Source organism: Amia ocellicauda, chromosome 19 (genome assembly GCF_036373705.1).
Source record: "Amia ocellicauda isolate fAmiCal2 chromosome 19, fAmiCal2.hap1, whole genome shotgun sequence".
NCBI classification, from domain to species: Eukaryota; Metazoa; Chordata; class Actinopteri; order Amiiformes; family Amiidae; genus Amia; species Amia ocellicauda.
This window is the reverse complement of record NC_089868.1, coordinates 12,392,690-12,406,496: the sequence shown is the minus strand read 5'-3', so window position 1 is coordinate 12,406,496 and position 13,807 is coordinate 12,392,690. Positions and strand designations below refer to the sequence as shown.

The 13,807-nt window shown below is 38.7% G+C and overlaps 1 long non-coding RNA gene across 1 annotated transcript; it reads left to right on the top strand.

Annotated features, from left to right (window-relative positions):
* Positions 1-249: 249 nt before the first annotated feature.
* Positions 250-12,069, top strand: LOC136714833 (uncharacterized). Its single transcript, XR_010805056.1, has 4 exons — positions 250-364; positions 3,010-3,165; positions 9,013-9,161; positions 10,332-12,069. It is a non-coding gene; the product is annotated as an uncharacterized LOC136714833 (long non-coding RNA).
* Positions 12,070-13,807: the final 1,738 nt, after the last annotated feature.

The window sequence follows — 13,807 nt, the reverse complement described above, 5'->3', positions numbered from 1 at the left end:
GGTATTCTCACAGCACACACACTATTATATATATAAATATATATATATATATTACACACACGCGTATGTGTGCCAGCTATTATATAAGCGAACATTTAAAAAAATTGAATTAAGTAGAAAAAGTAGAATTAACAAAGGAACTACTTTGTGCTTCTGACGCACCACACTCTCAAGCTGCCTACGCCGCTGCTGCCACCCGCTCCTGGACGCCATTTTGTGTCGCTGCGCTTAGGGAGCGCGTGTGTGCAGTCACGTGATTCTGATGACGCGCGAAATTCAGAAGGAGGCCGGGAGTGAAAAGCAAAATGGACGAGATGAAGGACAGTCCGTCCTGTACTAGTTTAGACGCTATTGCGAGAGAAAGGTATGAACAGAAAATCACAACAAATGTTGGGCGTGATCCTTAGGTTATGAAGAGGAGCGATTTTCCACTTGAATTGAAAGACTTGCCTGCTATCGAGGCGGTAGATACAAGCGACTGCCCTGTACTCCAGACATCCGTCTACTCAAGGAAACAAACACACGCATGCACACACATGGAGAGATACAACTTGTGCGTTAGTGGTTGGGTCCACGGTACCAAGGGGCTCCACAATGACTGTCGTTTGGTTTTCGCCGGGTGAGTGGCATTGATTTTTCTGTCCTGTGGATGAACCCAGCAAGACATTCAACGCTGCTGCGCCTCTCGGGGTTGGCGACCCGGTTGTTCACTAGCGTTCAGGTTAGACTTCTGCTCCCCAGTAAGTCCGGTCTGGGAACACTGTTCGGGACCCATTTCTGTTCAGTTTCTTTAGCATATATTTGGTTAAGAATGCATGGTTGTTCTTATTATTATCACAGACTAAATAGAAAAAACTCAACCGGTTTTCTTAGTCAGTCACAATGTTGGCTCCGTCCTCAGAACCGGTGTAGTACCGCGGGGCAGCGGATCAAGGGCCAGGCAAAGACGGGCCGTGGCCACAGGCAAGGAATCCAGGGAACACGGCACTAATCAAGGCCCAGTCAGTAAAGCTCAGCAATGTAGTACAAAACTTCACAGTGGCTGGGAGTGAGTGGAGGGTTTATATGTGGAGCTGAGAACCGGGATGGGAGGTGCAGAGGGTGACTGAACAAGTGCAAGGGTTGCAGGAATGATAATTGAATGATTGAAGAGCTGGCAGAAGTGACTGCTAAGGCAGCGTGATGGCGACATCTAGTGGGGAAAGTGGAAGCGCTGGATGGTAGCCGTGACTGATGCTCTGAATGCGGAAGACACTCCAGGTGAAAGCATGTTGGAAAGCCAGTTAGGTGTGTTGCCACAAAATGTGCCAGAATTGTACTTAAAAACCTGTCTGTTTACAACAGACATTGTAATTTGCACTGAAAAATGACAAGTCAGTTTCAGATATTGAGGTTTCTAGGATTGTGAGTTACAAATGGTAACTATACCATGCATGTTAATTTCCTTAGTGGCTTTTATCCATTACCAGCTTTCACAACTTGTGGGTTTCAAGTAATTTCTTTAAAAAACACTCCAGTTTCAGTTTAAGCCCCCCCCCCTGTTAAGAGCCTGGTTAAGTGATTAGCCATTGCTTAAATTGACTAGATTAAGTGATAGTTTCATAATTAGCTGTGAACAATTGACTAAATCTAGGTGTATTCTTTCTTCTATGAAAAGGCATGGAAAATGTCAGGGAAGAAACTCATACATTGCTGAGTTGTATCCAGTCAGTGTTGCCAAACCTGAGAAATTAAGAATTCAATTCAGTAAACACCATTATGACCTTGGGTGTAGATACTGCTGAAGATTTGAAATTCATAGAAGAGGAGGATCTGCTCACGGTTCTTAAACCAGTTCCGGCAAGAAAACTGATATCCAGCTGTACTGTGACATGTCAGTATGTCCCCTTTTGTTTTATGTAATTTGACATTTTTGATTGTTGCATTCTAAGTGGAATTGTATATTTCAGCATTCATCCTACAAATTATTTTACCTGCACTGAAAGGAAAGAATAAGTACAGTATGCTTTTAAGACAACAAATGTGTTATCTGCCCTTGCCTAAACCTTTCCTTGTCTGTTTTGCATTTTGTTTTGTGTAATGTCTAAATTAAGCTACTCATCAGTTAGTTGTCCCTCCCCCCCTGATATCAGTGTTTTCTGTTGTGGTTTATAGCCAACATGATTATTCTTGTTGTAATGTTTTAGTATATAACAATGAATTGTTCAAAGACCAATCTGTAAATGCACTTTAGGTTTATTTAAAAGTTTTGAAGTGACTACATGTATCTCCCTGTGTAAATTGTAGTAATCCTACATACGTACAAACATGTATATTTTGTTTATTAATATTTGGCCTATTTCTTAAATTGTAACGGTGACTCTTTGACTCCCTTGTTCATTCAGCTCCACTGACGAAGAGAGATTTATAAAGCTCCTCTTCTTCAAGCAGTACACCACAGAAGTGCAACTATGAAGGACTGTTACACCTATTATTCCCAGGGAAGGGATTTCTTGTGATGCATGCCAGTTGAAACCCAGTTGAGAGATTGACCCTTTCTATTTGAGATGACAGGCATGCTTATTCATTTCAAGGAACTTATGGGGAAACATTTTGAAGACACTCTGACAGAGACATTGTCATCTAAAGGGAAGAGACTTATTGCCTACATTAGAATAATTGGTAATGGAAAAAATAAAAAGGTAACTGAAGTAAACGCACTACTGGAAAATGCTGAAAAAGCAGTGAAAATCAAGTTCCAGAAGTTCCAGGGACAATATTACTTATCCTTGCATACTTTCACAAAGATGACGGGCTGATGTTTCATGAGGCCAGTGACACTTGTTTAGGAGATGAAATACCTTCACCAAGTCTTCCAGTCTCACCTTGCATAATGTTTTGTGTTGAGTTATTTAACATACTGTATCATCTGAGGTGTCATATACTTATTCTGCTGTTCAAAATGTTCCTTAAGAAATGAACATGACCGTTCATGCAGAATATTAATTATTTTTATTCTTATCATCTCAGGAGTCTCTCTGTTGACAGCGACATGCTTCATGCTAAGCATTGACAGGATTGTTGTGAAGGAAAACAGTTTTCACTGTGATGATGGCATCCTACTACATCAATCTTCAACATCAAGTGCCCTGCAGAACTGGCATCAACGCTGGAATTCATACAGAGGTAACTTTGCAAAACAACTATGAAAGATGTAGTTTGTAATTTGTTGGCATTTTAATCAGGGGTGTAGGTTTGAATTCAAATGTGAGGGGGACAAATATTTTTCTGCAGGTAATACCTTTAGGTCAGGAATTTATTTCTAGATATAAAAGGTAATAGTACTATAGGCCTACATTATTATAACATGTATAAAATAGCCCAAAAGTAAATGTAAGATATCAATATGTTTGTGTATATTTAAAAACCAGGTTCATATGCTACATTCAGTAATTTTGATACATTACTAAATCAAAGTACAATAACTTACTTTTGATGACCTTTATTCAAATACTTTCTTTAAAATAATTATAAAAATGAATATACAACTTTATCAACTTTATCAACTTTTCTTTCCTTCTCTTCATTTTCTTACATCCTAACATTTTTCTTTATTAATTGAAAGCTCCAAACGCCAGTTTTCTTCGTTCATTTGTAGAGACAAACTGCTGGCAAATAGTTTTTCTGTCCAATCCATCCAACTTGTCCTGATGGACATGACAGACTGCTGCATGGTTTAAGTGGCTTTGCTTCACTGTACTTCGGAGCCAGGACTTAAGCCTTCTTAAAGCACTGAAACTCCTCTCTGCTTCAGAGGAAGCAGGGACAACCAAAAGAAGTCTAACAAGTGCTTCTACTGGGCTGAAAAGACCACGGACCTCAGGCAGCTGGTCTCTGAGGATAGTTGCAGCTTCAGTACTTGTGCTATACTGGTGGTGAATTTGTAACATGGACAACTGCACATCAATCAATCTCTTGTTCAGCTCTGGGTACTGGTCCACCACAGTATTAACCTCTCCTGAGAGGAGAATCCTTGCAAGTTTGTCAAGCTCTTATAGGCAGGCCTGATTGAAGCGCTCATTCAGCTGCACATCCACAGTATCAAGCATCTTATAAAACTCAGCCTGGTAGTATTCCTGAGAAGATGTGGGAGAATAAGAAGCAGCATTTCCAGTGAAGTGCTTAGATGGATTCCAGATGTGAGGCATCTGAATTGATTGTAAATTGAACTTTCCAATCACCTCTGTTGCTCTGTCATATATCTGTTTAAATGTATCCTCTGACCTCTTTGCCTGTAATGTGTTCTTCACACACTCAACTGCAGCACGCATTCCAGCCACTGCAGCTGTTCTCTTCTGTAAGCTGCTATTCAGGCACTCCAACTCCTCTGTGACCATAGAGGCTAAAAGGAGTCCCAGGACTGTGGTCCCTTTCTCAAAGTTCTCAAGAAGCCCTCTTGCTGTTGCTGTGTCTGAGCCATCAGATGTAGCGATCTGCTCCAAGCTGAACTCTACAGACTAAGGCTTATTACTGAGTGGATTGCTAATTTCCCCAATTGCCTATACAGACTTGTGTATTCACTCTGGGCAATACATGTCAGAGGTGATGATGTGCAGGCAGCCTGTGTGACAAGATTTATACAGTGAAGGCCACAATGGACATGCAGAGCAAGTGGCTGCTTTTCTCTTAGTATGGTTGGTGTTCCATCATATGTTTGTCCACGCAGACTTGAGATGGGCAAGTTAAGGTGCAGCAGGACATCCATAGCAACTTTTGCCAGGTTGTCTCCAGATATAATCCAACAAATGCTTTATGGGGGATCAGGTCATGATCCACACAACGGACACAGAATAACTCCTGTTGAGTTCCATCTGTTATAATCGAGTATTGCTACAGTGGTAGATTGAGGACTGTACTGGCAATATCTTTGACAATGCAGTTGGCCAATAAACACAGGATTTCATTCTGAACTTTTGTGCTTGAATAATCATGGCACTGTGTTGTCAACCATGTAGCAAGAACTGGGTCATCCTCAGATCTCATTTTCAGTGTTTGGTATAGATTTCCATCCTTGTCCTCATGGCCCCTGAGAGCTAAACTCTGTCTAATTAAAAGTTGCACAGTACCCACTATTTTTGAGAGGCATGATCTTGCTCTCTCTTGCTGGAGAGCTCTAACTGTGGACAGTTGGGTATCAACTGGACTTGTTTGATGACTGTGTATTCATGGCAACCTTGTGTGACTGGTGCTTGAATGTAAAGCAAATGTTTCTATTGCTCTTTTCCAGTTTCTGAATCAAGAGTTTACAAATGCAGCATCAGAGTTTTTTGCAAGTGGTGATTTCTGGCTTTTGAAAGCTTTTGTGGAATAGAAGCATAACACTCCATTCACACTAGGACTGTAGTGGAGCCACTGGAATTCTTTGAACCACCTCTCTTGAAAACAAAGAAGCAATCCCCGGTGATCATCCATGGCGAGGAGGTGGACATTGTAGACCAGTACAAATATCTTGGCACCATCTTCAATAGTACTCCGCTACCAGAAAAACTCCGCTACTGGAGAAAACACCATCAGCACCCCCCCTCCGCTCTCACAGGAGAAAACACATCGGCATCCCCCCCACACACACCCCGGAAATATTCTGCCTAGGGCCCCTACAGACTCTAGAATCTCTCTGTCCATGCTTCCCAATTCTAAATATTTAAAAGTATGAATAAATGTGTTTTAAACATTTCCTTGCGCTGTGTATTTGTATGAAATAATATGACCAGAATAAGTAATAATGCCCACTTATTAACGTAACAATTAATATAATAACTGCATGCAGCACCCGCTCCTACCCCACTGAGGTTGAAGACATTTTGGTGTAACTATAATGAAACGAAAGAAAAGCCTGTTGTTGTGGTGGAAAATGAACCAGTATCGACTACCTGTCCTTGCAAGATTGGCTGAAGTGCGTCTTTCTGTACCACCCTACAAAGTGAATGTATTTTCAGTGTTGATGGCGTCTATGGCAGAGTTGACTTGTGTGTTTTAACCACTAACTTGCTCACAAATCAGCTCTAGTACAGTTTTTGCAGTGGTCTAGTGTTTTTTGCAGGAAAGTGCCAGAAAGGCTGGTTTACACGCGTGAGAATAACACTTAAAACACTTCCATCCCGGAATCCATGGCTGTCATGTGACAACGTGTTCAAATTAAACCAGTAGATGTGCCTTGCAGCTTTAAAACTTTGTATTAGTGTTTTAATGGTAGGATTACAACACGATGTAAAGTATCTTAACGGTACACAGCAGACCCACAGGATAGAAAACAATGATCATAGAAAAAAAAAAAGCTTTGCCATTATTAACATAAAATACAACATTGCTAACAATGAAATGTCCATCAGCATCTTACTTTACCTTGAAATCTTACACTTTTATAATGCGGTCATTTAAGGATATATAAGATTAATACTGTTTATATTTGGAATGGGCATGGTTTGTAATTTTTCCTAATTTTTACATCAGTTACTCGAGTGTTTGGGTGTGATCCTTCCTTCTGCTGGTTTTTGTTCCAAACGAGGTCTTAATTACTTAATTGAATGGTATATTGCTTTTTTAGGTCAATTAAGGATTCAATTAAGCAATTAAAACCTCGGTTGGAACAAAAACCAGTAGGGCAGGGGGTACTCCAGGACCGGTTTGAAAACCACTGGACTACAGTGACCTCATTCATGAAGACAGCTTAATTTTGTTTGTGGATTTGTATAAAGCCTTTGTCACAGAAGCATGAGTTTGTTTAAAACACTGCAAGTTTTGGGGTTTTAAGTATTTAGGAGGCTTTTGATAGTATCAAAATAGATTTCTTCTGTATGTGGATTATTGTTAAATGTTAAAGAATTTGAATGATTTGCCTTAGAAGATTGTGAGTTAAGCAACATCTGTGACTGAAGAGCCAGTATGCTTTATATAAACTGTATAATGTTTTATATGAATAATAGTATGCAGACTGAGCAAATTTCAATAAGGTACATTTGTTATAATTTCCTGTCAATGATATAATGATCACATAGTGGAGAGAGAGTCCACAGCTGTTTGTTAAAAGTCTGTTAATTGGTTCCCCAGATTGGCAGGAAGTGTTTTAGTTAATGATTGGTTGACAGTTGCTAATGATGACCGTGGGATCGGACCTCTCCCAGTACATCAAGGGAAGCCATCTGGTTTCTGCATCCCTCAACTTCCACCAGGAAGACAACCTCTTTGCAAAGGTCCACGACCTGACCTTGGGGCAACGCTTCTTGGAAGCATGTGACTGACCCTGCCCACAGAACCATGCGTCATGCATTGTATAAAAGGCTGTTAAATTGTGTTGTTCAGAGAGACTCTGCTGAGGTGGAGAGCTTCCAGGCCGGGCATGTTAAATAAATACTGTATCCTCTGTGCTTCAAGACATAAATTCTTTACTGGGCTTTTCAGTGACATTCCTATTAAAAGGTGATTACACATTTTAATTCCAAGATATGTTAAGATCTGGAAGAAAGAAGTAGTCTGAACTTCATGCCCATTATAGAAAAAAATAATAATTGTAATTCTTGGTTTGTGATATATATAGCATGAGGGGGGTTCCTGTCATGTCTACATTTCACCACCAGAGGTCTTAGTTTTCCCCAGTGTTATGTCTCCCCTGTCTCTTTCATTCCTCTTCACCTCATTATTGAATTATTGCCCCTTGTTCCCCAATCCATTAGCACACCTGTTCCTCATTTCCTTGCTTCACCTGCTTCCTGTATATATACCCCTTTGTTCTCTGTGAAGTCTTGCCTTCTCTAGGAGTTTGCTTTTCTGAATGTTTAGTTCTGTAGAGCGCTCTGTGTTTTGATCATCGCTCTTTGGATTACCTAGTTAGTGTTGTTTGTCTGATCCCATGACCTACACTGTACTGTTCACCGGCCCTTGACCTCCTGCTAGCCTGATCTGCCTTGTCGCTGCGCACCTGGGTTCACTAACCCATCACGAACAAGGGATTTATCTGTATCAGACCGTGTTCTATTATGGAAGAATGAAGGAATATCTAGATCAGTTATGTATTCACTAGATTTATCTTTCGGAAGGTTGGTGATATTGAATTCTTATGTAATTTTGATGTGAATAAAATCCCTGTTAAACTTGCTACTGTTCATAAACGGGTACAATTGACTTGGAAATGAATATATAAACATAATTATTAAATTAAAATATAATTATTTAATTACTCAGAATTCTTCAATGCATTTAAAAATCCAGTTAATTTGCAATAGTTTTTGTTGCAATTCCCAGAGGGACTTTATTACTGTTAAGATTATATAAGGAGGTTTGCCAGCTAGAGACTGTTGTTCAGACATCATCCTTATTGCTGGAGGACGTGGATATTTTAAATAGGAAATGTGACATTAAACAAACTAGGAAATGATGTATTTCTATTCCCCCTGCAACATTTTACTGGAATGCAATTTTTAAAAATATAAACTGATTTAGTTTTTTTAAGATTTCTGTTAGGTATCATCTCGCCAATGAAGTTAAAGAAGTTTCTTCCAAAACAATTCATAGGATTTATCCTGTTATAAGATGTTTTAGCAAAATTTCAAGTAGAAATGGTTGAAAAGACCTGAAGTGGCCCACAATGCTGTTACCGGTGTTTGTGGACGGACAGGATAGAGGGGTGTGCTGTAAATGTTGGGCTCAGGTCAAACAATATAATGGCAAATGTAATTAATTAACTCAGTCTCTTCCAATCAAGACTATTCCTAGAATGGATGCTCTAACTATAGTATGAGTATTTCTTTCTTTTACATGTCCTGGACCCACAACAAGGGAGCAGGAACAGACTACTCTTGCTTATTATGCGATCAATGGGTACAAGCCATTTCTGGACGCCTTTTGTCTGATTTGTATGTGTTGTCTGTTGTCTGTCCTAGGAACTGTCCTATATTAGAGATTACACAATCAACACTAAATATGCATAATGTTTCTTTGTAACTTCTGTTTTGAATGTTTATTGTTTTTGCGTATCAGATTCTGTGCAATGGTTGCAATCACGATTGTCAAACCTGAACTGATACCATCGAGTGCAGCCCATGCAGACTGTCAGGAGCCACAAGCAAGACGTGTGTACGGACGGGGATATGCAGAACGGATAGCATGACCTTCAGCTTCGGGACTCTGTGAGTTAGCAAAGGCAACAAGCAGCACAATAGTGGCAATTTAAACATACTGACAAAACAAGCAGGTCAGCCAATAATGGGGAGCAAGCATGTAAGAATGCCTATGAGGATTTAAAAACTTGCAACTAACAGAGATCCTTAAAAGCTTTTTAAAATAGGTGAATTTTAAGACATTTCTGGAAGCTTCAGCTGCGAGGCATGTCTACAGAAAGCTCTGTCACCTGACATGTTTTGAGGTTACAACGGGGCTGCTGAAGAAATCATTTAGAAATATGTAAAAAATTAAATAATAAAGATTTCACTCAGACTACCCTCACCATAAAGACACAAATGCAGAGAGCATGTTTCAGTGTGTTTATTTGAAGTTGCAAATCTTTGTAAGTAATGTAAGTCTCCTTTTTGTTGTTTATCTGTGCTTACCCATTTCCTAGGAGAATTCTAGCTACATCAGTAGGCACCATTCATCCCCAGCTCCTCCGCGATAGCTTGTTATATATTGTCTGTCTATATTTATTTGGTTTGTTGTACAGTTATTTGCGGTTAGACACGCAGATAAGCTTTTCCACCAATCCAGGTCTTCCTCTCGTGTTTCATTGGTCATGTCACTTTTAGTGCACGTAAAATATAAGAAAGTTTACAAATGAGAGGAGGCCATTCAACCCATCTAATCAATCAATCGATAGAATCAAACTAATTTCACCGTCGTATGACAATCATGGACTGACTGTGCAAGGTGGAATAGGGAATATGCACACGCTCTTTTCAGCCTGCCAGACAGCCCCCAGGGTAAATAAGTGCCACACTCCCTCAGGGAAGGAGATGGGCTCCCCACTGCAGTCTCACACCCCAGCAGTAGAGATCAGAGGACAGCACTCACAGCCAGGCTGCTCCCGATGTCAGAGCATAAGTTTGAGGCACTTTTGCTTTTTTGCAGTCAATGGCAGGGCTGTGGTCAGAGATAATGACCTGCAGGAAGAGCACTGATCTGAAAAATGAAATTGGTGTGAAGGACAGAACTTAAGAACAAACCCCCCATTTGTGTCTGATCTTTTTCAAATGAAACAAATCAGTGGCTGATGGAAGACCAGTGGGGTCAATGTGTTTGACTCCTCACGGGCTGTGTTTAATAACTGTGGCCCCTGTGTCTCCCCATCTGTGTCTCTCCTGCAGCAGCGGAGCTGCACTTGTCTCCTCAGAGGCCTCCCCCCACCGGGCTCTGGACCTCCTCCTTCAGAGCTCCGTCCAGGACTGCCTGCACCGTTATTTCAAGGTCAGTCTCAGGGATGGCTGCTGCTGCTGGAGGAGGCTGTATTTTTAAGATTTTTTTCATGATAAAAATTTCTCACCTCAACAGTGCGGAGTGTGTTGTGTAGATGAGTGGAAAAAATGAATTAATGAAACTCTGAGGCTCTGACACACCAAAATGTGAATAAAGCTCAAGGGGGTGTGGACTGTCTACAGGCCCTGAATGTATTCACTAGAAAGGCTTTTTCCAATGTTAAAATAGATTTTGCATTTATTTTTGAAGATCTGTCTCTTGCAGCTTTCAACCTGTATTTATCATAAAATGTCCTCTTTTAAATGCCATTCCCTGGAAACCCACAAACCACATGACCTCAGAATTATTCCTAAATCTACATGGCCACAAAGCCTGATATGACAGTCACTCATACAGTCCTTACAAACTGCTTACTGGACATTAAGACATGGATGCAACACAACTCTTATCTTTTTCTAGACTTGTAGCACCCTGGGTGTGAGAAGAGCACATTATCAATAAAATGCATTAAAATATCCACCGACAATTAGTGATGTGACACTCGAAGCAGGCTTCACGAAGCAGTATCGACACTTCTGGTTTAAACAAGCATGTCTCTCTGTACTTCCCAATATAGTCTTTGCCCTCTGTTATATAAACCATCACTTTCCCAGGTGCACAATATCTGTCATAAACAAAATGTAGGCGATACTCTATATCAGCATCACTTGGATCATCACACAACCACATCCCTAAATATATGAACAGGAAATACATGTAACTGTTGACTATATCTAGGCTATATGAAATGTAGACTATGCTTATAGTTAATTGCATTTATTTGGCGTGGCTACTTAACATACGACATTAATCAGGTAAATGTGACTGCCTACTCTAAATTCATCATCTAGTCTTGAGTCTTTATATTGATCACAGAGAAACTATTACATAATGTTACTTATACCTTGCTGACAAAGCAGGTTTAATGACCGAATATTTGTGGACATGATGACGATGGGTTCATTTGTATATTGCCTGGCTGATGTCCGAGGACTATTGTCTTTCCAGTCACTCGATACAGTCGCAATACCATGTATTGAGCAGCTGATGTCACTATGGAGAGCATGTGTCCAGTGCTTCGAAGCAGTGCACGCATGGTAACGCTTTATTTGAACACCCCTCTATGTAGCCTACATAAAGGCTACATAACACAGCCATAATACATTCATAACCAGCCATAACCATTTTCCAACTGACATAACAGGCACATAAGTATTCACAACACTGATTGTAGCATTCCCTATGAAATGTTTGACATAACCATGCATGCCACATGTCATAAAATGATTCGTCCTGATTTTGGGGGTAAAGCGTCATAATGCAGGTATAAATACATACAAGACATAATGTTATAACACTCTGCTATGAAACATGGGACATAACATCTTGCCATAGGACACCAAAGAAAATTGTAGATTTCAATTGAAGAAAATGTATGCACAGCTTGGTACATATTGTTCTCATCATAATTAATATTGTGTTCTGTTCATTGTGGACCTAAATGGATTATTGATGTACATCTGTATCTTATTGTTTGATCATGTCACTGTTTTCTTATTTTAAAATAAATATATACCTTTGTAGCTCAAATGAAGGACCATGTCAATCTTTTACTTGCTGCTCTTTTTTGTGCTGCTTAAATGGAAGTAAGCTACTCATTTCAGTATGTAGATTAAGTATATTCAATAAACCAGGACATTAACATGTATTATAACACTGGTATAAGGTGCTGCAAGAGTTATAACACTCACATTACATTGCTATGAAGGATTTTGTGCAATTCAAATAAAGTGACATAAATATTATAGGTCGTATCACTTTCATAAACCCTTCTTCCTGTGTTATTTGCTTGAATACAGAGTAATAACACACTCAACACAAATGACAGTAAACAGCTTTATTACAAAATAAAAAGGCTAGTTTGCCATAGGGAAATGTACAGCTTGGCCTTTTCTGTCAATGTAAAAAATACAACCAAAAATATGCATATATAGATTTACATGTTGCTGTATTTCTTAGATACATTCAGTTTTGTGTGTAGGTGTGTCCTCATATTTAAAACAAACAAACAGAAAAGATTCTGTAGGTCAGAGTCACTGCACTTTTAATCAAACCTCACAAATGTTTGATCAATGTTTTTCTTTTCTTCTTTTAAAGTAAGATAAGTTAAACACTCAGAATTTGAACCTTTTCACATCATGGAAAAGTCTGCCTAGAACACCATTTGATGTCTTCTGCCTAACCAATGACTCCACTCAATTATTTTTAAATGTCGTCGAGGTTCTTTGTGAGGTTCCCTCGATGGCGCCATACCTCCAACTTAAAGGTTTGTGTATACATATATATATACACAGTGAGGGGAAAAAAGTATTTGATCCCCTGCTGATTTTGTACGTTTGCCCACTGACAAAGAAATGATCAGTCTATAATTTTAATGGTAGTTGTATTTTAACAGTGAGAGACAGAATAACAACAAAAAAATCCAGAAAAATGCATTTCAAAAAAGTTATAAATGGATTTGCATGTTAATGAGGGAAATTCGCAAGGCATTATAAGTCTCTCACTGTTAAAATACACCTACCATTAAAATTATAGACATTTACTCATATATATATATATATATATATATATATATATATATATATATATATATATATATATATATATATATATGGGTCAGTGATGAATAAGGATTTTAAAATGGTAAAAAAAAAAAAACAGTTTAAAATACAAATTAAAGCTCTTCATTATAATGTTATGCATATATTTCAAAGGTTTATTTCTGAAAATAATGTATACTTTTGTATTATAAATCATTATTTCTAGTATCAAAAATGTCATACCGGATAACATAGATAGATTTGCAAATTATTTGACTTTAGTTTTTTGTCAGCATAGAGTGAGTTATGAGTATTCATATGTATCTCAACAAACATATTCAGCCCAGAAAAAAACAAAAAACACAATTAATCTCACAAATGTGGGCTTTTCTATTGACAGCGGCACATTTTGTGAAGTTAGTCACTCAAAACATAACGCTGAATAGTGGAAAATGCTGGGAAATGTTTAAAAATGCTTTCTAGTAAAAAGTATATCATTATTGTTACTGACTTCTGTATTTTTACAAGAATATTCAGTGTTGTCCTACCTGACTGATATTGTTACTCAGAATGACATACTGTGAGATTTCATACGGGATGATATCTCAAGATAGTCTCAGCAACAAAGATGTAGTTAAAAAATAATTCTATATTTAACTGAGAGTGAGAGTTACTAAATGTATAATTTATTTAAATTAACAGCAAATAATCAGAGGTGAGCAATACAT